At 38.4% G+C, this 8622-nt stretch overlaps 2 protein-coding genes across 6 annotated transcripts in view; one reads left to right on the plus strand and one right to left on the minus strand.

Moving 5' to 3' along the window:
• Positions 1-8622, plus strand: part of PALLD (palladin, cytoskeletal associated protein) — an 811300-nt gene that overhangs the window by 676806 nt on the left and 125872 nt on the right. The window lies entirely within an intron of this gene.
• The window catches only part of CBR4 (carbonyl reductase 4), a 214723-nt gene that overhangs the window by 37469 nt on the left and 168632 nt on the right, over positions 1-8622 (minus strand). The window lies entirely within an intron of this gene.

Consider the following 8622-nt stretch of genomic DNA (forward strand, 5'->3'; position numbering starts at 1 on the left):
TACATCTGCATGGTGCTGAGACTCAAACCTGGACCATGTGTATGGCAAGACATATGTGCTATTTCTGATGTGCTATTTCTCTGACTCCTAAGACACATTGCTATCAGTTTTTCATTGAACTTGAAATAACTGTGTTAAGTAGAGTAATCATATTTTCTTGTATTACTAAATTATTCACAAAAAATGTGTCAGGAAAAAAAAGCACTGCTTGCTTTAATCTAACTATAAGCTGAAAAATAACGAAAACCCCTAACTTTGAAAATGTCCTAATACAAACTGTAAATCATATTGTTTCAACCATAACCTTATAGGAAAAAATTTTCTTATTACTTGTGCTAGCCTATATATATACATGTATATGTATATGTATTATTTATTTTGCTATAGAGAGAGACACGAGCACTATCCAGCTCTGGCTTATGGTGGTGCTAGGGCTTGAACCTGGGACATAGGAGCCTCAAGCATGAAAGTCTTTTGCACAATCATTATGCTATATCCCCAGCCTGCCTATATTTTACTTAATTTAATATAAACTTTTAAAAGTTTTTTATATTTATTTGATAGAGGCAGCCAGATAATGAAGAGGGAACAGGATTATAGAGAGGGAGGAAGACAGAGATACCTACAACACTGCCTCACCACTTGCAAAGCTTTCCTCCTGCAGGTGGGGACTGGGGCCTCGAACCTGTGCTAAACCAGGTGCATCACCACCTGGTCCCGCCTCCCTATATTTGATTGAAGCACTGAAGAATAGTGTTTTTGAATTCAAATCATAGCTTAGAAAAATGAGTAGGTGGTGATTGAAATCAATCCATACATATTCAGTATCCAATATACTGTATCTATGAAATAATTTAAAAGCAACAAAAAAAAAGGTGTTTGTTTCAAATGGCCACCAAGGTTATTGTTGTGGCTCAGTGCCTGCACAACAAATCCAACTATCCCAGCAGGCTCTTTTCTCCTTTTTTTTTTTTTCTTTTTCTTAAACAGGCAGAAATTGAGAGAGGATGGGGAGATAGGGAGAGGAGAAGAAAGACACCTGCAGCATTTATTCACTGCTTGTGGGGGCCAGGAACTTGAACCTGGGTTCTTGATCATGGTAATGTGTCCTGTCTGCCGGGTGTAACACTTCCAGCCAGCAGCATGACAATTTGATGGATGGAATCCTGAAAGAGCATACTCTGAATTTATTTTTCCCAAGGCAGAAAATTCAAATAATACGTTCCCCTTAGATAGTTACTACAATTGTTTCCTATGCATCTTTCTAAAACTTGTCACTGAATTTATAGGCACTTGTGTAGTGTGTGCACATGTGTGTATTAATGCATGTATATGGAATACTTTTGGATACATGTACAGTCCTGTATGAGACCTATAATATATGTACTCCTTTCAAGGAAATTAACAGATACTGTGTCTTAGAGTAAAATGCATTACTTACTTGGCTTCTTATCAAAGATGGGCTGCCTATCTGTAATTAAGGGAGAAATTATACACATTTGCTTTAAAAGTTCTTTTTGTAAGTAATTTCTTTCTTGCACTATATTAAAAATCCCATGTATGCTAAGCAAGACATTAAAAAATCACAAAGAAAGGTTGATAAACTAAAATACATTAGAATAAAAGATTTGCTCATCAAAGACATTTTTTTTAAAGCAAAATAGACATAACCACAAGAGGGATATCTTCAACTCATATAGACAACATTAGACCTCTACTAGGACATATAGGTTACAATCCAGGCACTTCTTTCAAAAAGGAATTCAGATTGTCAATAAACATGAAAAGATGTTCAACTTCATTGGTAGTAAGGAAAATATGAATTAAGACAGCAAAGAGATACCATAAACTCCTACTTGTTTGGCAGAAAATTTAAGTCTTACAATACCAAGTTCTGCCAGGGATATGAAGTAACAGGATATTTCATACACTGTTGGTGGGAGTATAAATTGGCAAAAAAACACATTGGAGAAGAGTTTGGCATCATTTGATAGCAATTCCACTCGCAAGCTTATTCCTCACAGAAATACTTTTTGTAAAGCACGTGCAGCCAGGAAACTTGTACAAGAATGCACATGGCAGCCCTGTACCTAATAGCCCAAAATTGAAAACATCCCAGAAGTGCATCAATAGTAGAACACATAAGGAAATTGTGGTAGAGTCATGTAATTAAATGTTAATCCAGCAATTAAAACAAATGAACTATAGCCAGACAAAATAATACAGATGGATCTTGTAAACATAATATAGAACAAAAGAAACAAGACAAAGCAATACATACAGTATGGTTCCACTTACATAAAGCTCAAAAGGTTGAGGAACAAAGCATATTGTACAAAGCTGCATACACGGAATAGTTGAGCAGTAAAGAAAAGCCAAGTATAAAGAAAAACATGCAAGTCTCCATTGTAGTGACCTGGGTGGGGACAAAAGGTATGGTGATGAGGACACGCACGTGGTACTTTGCAGAATCTATCCAGTTCTGTCTTTTGACCTGGTTACTTATGATTTTGCTTATAACTCTTTACGCTTTAAATAATTTCTCTTTTTTTTAAATGATTTCTAAAAAGACATACAGATGGACTTTTTTTTTTTTTTAAGAATTGTTAAAAGACAAAGAGATCAGAAAGCTTGTCTAGCAGGTAAAGCATATACCTTGCCAAAGGCATGACCCAGAATCCAACCCCAACACCACACAGAGGTTTCATAGCACTAAGGGAAAGCTCCGGTATTATAGTATCTCTTTGTCTGAATGAAAAAGTTAGCCTGAGAACAGTGACATCACACATGTGCAAGTCGTTTGCTCCATCAAAGAGAGGGAGAGAGAGAGAGAAGGAGAGAGAGAGAGAAGGAGAGAGAGAGAGAAGGAGAGAGCGAGAGAGCGAGAGCTGTACCTGAACACCCCAGGTATAGTAGGCTATTGCTAATTGTACCATAAAGAAAGTAACGAGAATGTTAGAATGCCTTTCTTCTTGCTCTTACTGACACCCTCTGCTGACTCTTGGCCAAGCCCTCTACTACCATCCCATCACTATAAGAGTAACACCAGTTCTGGAACTTGTCCATTTGAATAAGCAAACCTCTTTCGAGTGAGCCGCAAAAGCAGCATGGGTAATATCTAGAATATGTTCAGCACTGCTCTTTTGTTGGTGATTTTTAAGAATTCAAGTTGCAAGAGAAGCAGAAAAATGTAATCTAGTTCTTTGCCCATAAAGCAGAACACCGCTAGCAGCCTCAGTGCAGGTATTGAGTTGTATGCTGGTTGTCCATTTGCCACTCAGGAAGTGTTTGGTAGCCAGCCTCTATTAGAAATTCTCAAATAATGAAGAAAGTTCTACTTTACTTGGATGTGTAGTAAATATTACATGAATTTTAGAGTTTTATGTAGGCCAGAGTCAATAATTTGAATAACACAAGCCAACAACAGTCAGTTATCTAGAAAAAGAATCTGCCTGACCTATGAAACTGCCTTCTGGCTCCCATAGAAATGTGAAGTTCACTATTCCAGTTGAAAATTGTCCTGAGAATTTTATTTTATTTTTCTTTTTTCTTTTTGAATTACTCATGTGCCATGATTATGGTAGTCTGAAGAATGGCTTCAGGCCCTGTGTTGTTAAAGCACCTCCTGTGACCTTGTGAGGTAAGAGGACCTTAGCACAGAGATGTATGCAGCATGTGCTGTCAGGGAAGCTAATTGACACCCTAACTGAGACTAAGGGCTGCTTGTTTAGAGTTGTTTTTCCGGTGGCTAAAGGATTCCTGGGAATGCTGCTTGGGCATGTCTCTGCTAGTGTCATCTTTCCCTTTTCCATTTACAGTATAGAGTTTTTACAGTTGTAAACAGACTTAGCTTTTTGACTGATTACTCACAGTATGTGGGAACAATGTGTGTTGATGACATGCTCATTTCTCTTGAGAGTATTGTCCCAAACAACATTACATAGTCTCAGAGACTTTCCCCCCCCATAATAAAAGACAAGAAGGAAATATGACAGTTCTCTGTAAAGGGAGCTAGAAATATATTAACTCAGAAACTAACATGAGGCACTTCACAACTCAGGAGAAGTCCCTGGGATATTTCCCTATTTGTCCAAAATTTGGTAGAAACCAGAAACTAGTTGGCTTGTCACTTACCTGATGAGGTACAGAAAGCAGTAAAAGGAAAAAAAAAAAAGGTCTACAAGTATATTTTCAAGAACTATCTTCATATTTAAAAAAATATTTATTTATTTTATTCCCTTTTATTGCCGTTGTTGTTTTATTGTTGTAGTTATTGTTGTTATTGTTGTTGTTGTTGTCATCATTGTTGGATAGGACAGAGAGAAATGGAGAGAGGAGGGGTAGGCAGAGGGGGAGAGAAAGACACCTGCAGACCTGCTTCATCACTTGTGAAGCAACCCCCCTGCAGGTGGGGACCCAGGGGCTCCAACCGGGATCTTTACACTGGTCCTTGTGCTTTGCACCACCTCCATTTAACCCGCTGTGCTACCACCCAACTCCCTATCTTCAGATTTTTAAGACAACTTTCTTTTTTTTTTGGTAGTAATACAAAAAGTTCCTTCTGTTATGAGGTTCTGATGGTTCAGGTCATATGTGAAATTTCCAGCTCATGGCGGTGCCAAGTGCATATGCATTGTGTTTATGGCTTATAAAACAAAATAACCCCACTTTAGTTCATCAGGGCAGCTGTAGTCAGGACATGATTTAGAGGCAAAGACCCACACTTGTTTTATTATTCAATAAATTAGTTCTTCTATTGGTTATAATTAGTTAAATACCTGACACTGCACCACATCAGATCTTTATCAGTCTTCTAAAACAAAATGTTCTTTTCATGAGAAAATCTATTGATTCAGAATAATGATGAGCAGAGGTGCATTTTTCCTGTGAAGCACAGATGTATCTTAGAAGTTTCCAGAATGATTCTCCAAGAAACACAAGTTCTCATGGATTTGAAATCCTAGAACACTTGCCATGAATAACTTGTAAGATGGACATTACTACCCAGAACTATGAAGCATAGTTATCCCTTTAACAGATGACCAATTTCCTTTATTTATTTAATCAAAAGACATATAGAGAGGTACAGTGAACTGTTTAACTCTAGCTTATGAAGGTGCTGTGGATTGAAGCTGTGACTACAGAGGCTCAGGCATGAAAGTGTTTTCTATAACCATTTATGCTGTCTCCCCATCCCTCAAACGATTAATTTGTCAAGCACATTTAGTAGCATTAAAAACTATGGAAGCTTTTTAGGGGCTGAGGGTGTTCCTATACCTCCACTCAGAAATTTTATGAAAAACATTAGAAAGGATGTTTTTTGTTATATCAGAAGCCTCAACTGAAGTGTCCTCAGTAATAAAGAGGTTGGTGCCAGGTAGTGGTGTACTCAGTTGAGTGCACCTGTTATAATGACAAGGACTCACTTTCAAACCCCCTGGTCCCCAGTTGCTAGGGGAAAGCTTCTTGAAAAGTGAAGCAGTTCTACAGGTGTCTGTCTCTTTCCTTTTCTATCTCTTCCTTCCCTCTTGATTTCTCTCTGTCTCTATCCAATAAATAAATAATTTTAAGTAATAAATAAGGATGATCTTACAAAGCAAGACACCCACTGGTAGGATATTATAAACAGGATTAGTGTTTATTAAAAAATTAGTAACCAAGCAGATAGTTCAGCAAAAGAGTATAGAACTTATGTGCCCAAAGTACTGCATATACCTAACTAGAACTCTGGTTTCTCTGTCGTTAAAATAAATATATATGACATTGAGGGGGCCAGTGGTGGCACACCTGGTTGAGCACACATGTTGCAATGTGCAAGGACCCCCAGATTGGGGCCCTTAGTTCCCATCTGCAGGAGGGAAAGCTTCGCAAGTAGTGAAGCAGTGCTGCAGACCTCTCCCCGCCCCCCTCACCTCCTCCACCTTCTCAATTTCTGGTTGTCTCTACCCAATAAATAAAGATTTTAAAAAGTTTTAAAGAAAGAAATTGAAAGTTTCTACTGTGAGAACTTTAACTTAGAGTTTGAATAGGAAAGCTGAACTCTCTGGTCTATAGGCTGAGATCTGTTTAGTGGGATGTATAGAAAGCAGCCTTGCTCTTGGAGAATAAAAAATTTGAGAAAAGCTTGTGTTAGGAAAGGGGAGAATTCAGCATAGGGCTCTAGGAAGCACAAAGGTGAGAGCAGAAAAAAAATAATAAAAATATTTCAGAAATTTTTTTCTCCCACTTTATGCCTGAAGCATCCTTACCTTTCCCAGCTGGAATCCAGTGCTTACATTTGCCTGAATTTTCTTTAGTCATGTTCAAACTTATTTCCACTGTTCTCAGCACACAGAGCTTTTGTACAGCTTCATGCCTCTGTACATAGTTTTGTCATAAGTTATAATGGTTTTACCCTACTCAATTCCTTAAGCTCTTACTTAACTACTCTTTTGGGGGAACCTCAAAAAAGACTTTTGTGAATTGGGGAGCCTCCCCAACCCTCTGTTTTAAAGAGGTCATTGTTTAATGACCTTCTGCTAAATTATAGCATTGTAGAATCTAGATCATAGTTTATTTCATCTCCCTATTAAAAGTTGGAGACATATATTCCATGGGATATTACTCTGCAATCAAAAAAGAAAAAAGATGATATTATATCCTTTGGGATAAAATAGATGTAACTAGAGGTGATTATGCTTTACACAATAAGTAAAGTGATGAAAAGACAACCACCAGCTGGTTTTACTCATGTGGAATCTAGACATCTGAGTTACATGAACTTGAAAAAAAAAATCCAAACAAAACAGAAGCAACCAAATTGTAGGACTTGTGAGAACTATGGTGGTTATCTATAGGAGGTGAGAGGGTGGGGATTCGGAAATTTGGTGGTAGGTATAGTGTGGAACTATATATTGTGATCTTGTAATCTTGCAACATTCTATTAGTAATAAATAAAAATACATATATTAAAAATAATTTGAGGTCATTGAAAGTAGGGATTTTTTAAAAATAATTTTATTTATTTACTAATGAGAGGGATAGAAGAGAGAGAAAGAACCAGACAGCACTCTGGCACATGTGTTGCCGGGGATCAAACTCAGGACCTTATGCTTGAGAGTCCAACACCTTATCCACTGCGCCATCTCCCAGACCACAAAAGTAGGGATTTTATCTCACTTATTACATCTGTGTGCCTCTTGAACCTGGCCTAGTGTCCAACACAGCATGATAATCCGGAGATGTTCATTGTGTAGTCTTTTGAGTTGTAGTCACCTGTTATTTCTAAATAGACTACTGTTCATTTAGTGTTGTTTGCTCCTTATTAAGTAAAAGTCGTAGCAGAGCAGTCTGGGAAGTGGTACAGTGGATGAAATGCTGGACTCTCAGACATGAGTTTCTGAGTTTAATCACTGGTATGTGTGATCCCTGCAGAGTGATGCTCTGGTTCTCTCACTCTCATAAACTAACTAATTAACAGCAGGCATTCTTTCAACTTTGAGGTAGGAGGAAGCCAAGATACAAGTTCAGTCATTATGAAATGAGAGTCAACCTACACCAGTCACTTCCACCATGCCATTGAACTCTGTTATCCAGACCAGATTTAAATATAGATATAATTGAGGGGGGGGCTAGTGGTTTATAGTAGAACCTTTGATACATGGGTATAACTTCTCAGCTCCATGGTAGACAGACCATATTTTTGTCTAAAATTTATTTATTATAAGAGAGAGGAAGAAAACCAGAGTATCGTTCTTATATGTATGATGTCAAGCATCAAACTCGGGACCTCATGGAACACTTCCCTGAGGAAATCAGAGAGATTGAGAGATGGGGAGAGATTTGCTGACTTGAAAAAAATGAAAGAGGTTAATATCTTGATTTCTGCCTCTTTTTTTTTTTTTCACCTGTGCAGTTCTATTCCTTTGGGAAAATATTTCTTTAATTTCAGTATCAGGTAGAGACAAACAGAAATGGAGAGAGGCATAAAGAGAGAGAGACAGAAGAGAGATGCCATAGAACCATTCCACAGGTCACGAAGCTTCCTGTGTCTGGTGTTCCATGCAGTGCCAGGGACTTGAACCCAGGTCATCATACAAGGTAAAAATACACCAGCTATCTCCCAATCCCAGCAACTTTTTTTTTTTAATTTTATTTATTTATTCCCTTTTGTTGCCCTTGTTGTTTTATTGTTGTAGTTATTATTGTTGTTGTCGTCGTTGTTGGATAGGACAGAGAGAAATGGAAAGAGGAGGGGAAGACAGAGAGGAGAGAAAGACAGACACCTGCAGACCTGCTTCACCCCCTGTGAAGCGACTCCCCTGCAGGTGGGGAGCCGGGGGCTCGAACCGGGATCCTTATGCCGGTCCTTGTGCTTTGCGCCACCTGCGCTTAACCCACTGCGCTACAGCCCGACTCCCCCCAGCAACTTTTATTATGATGACTCTTTAAGGAGTTGGCTTTGTTCTGGAACTAGAGAGGGAGCTCATCAAGTAGGGCTCATTCCTTGCTATGTGTTCCATCTAGGCTTGAACTCTAGCACCACATGGGAGTACCACAGTACTAGAGGAAGCTCTGGTGTGTTCTCTCTCTCTCTTTCTCTCCCTCTCTCTCTCTCTCTCTCTGTCTCTCTCTCTCAATGAA

Source organism: Erinaceus europaeus, chromosome 2, assembly GCF_950295315.1.
Source record: "Erinaceus europaeus chromosome 2, mEriEur2.1, whole genome shotgun sequence".
In the NCBI taxonomy this organism is placed as follows: Eukaryota; Metazoa; Chordata; class Mammalia; order Eulipotyphla; family Erinaceidae; genus Erinaceus; species Erinaceus europaeus.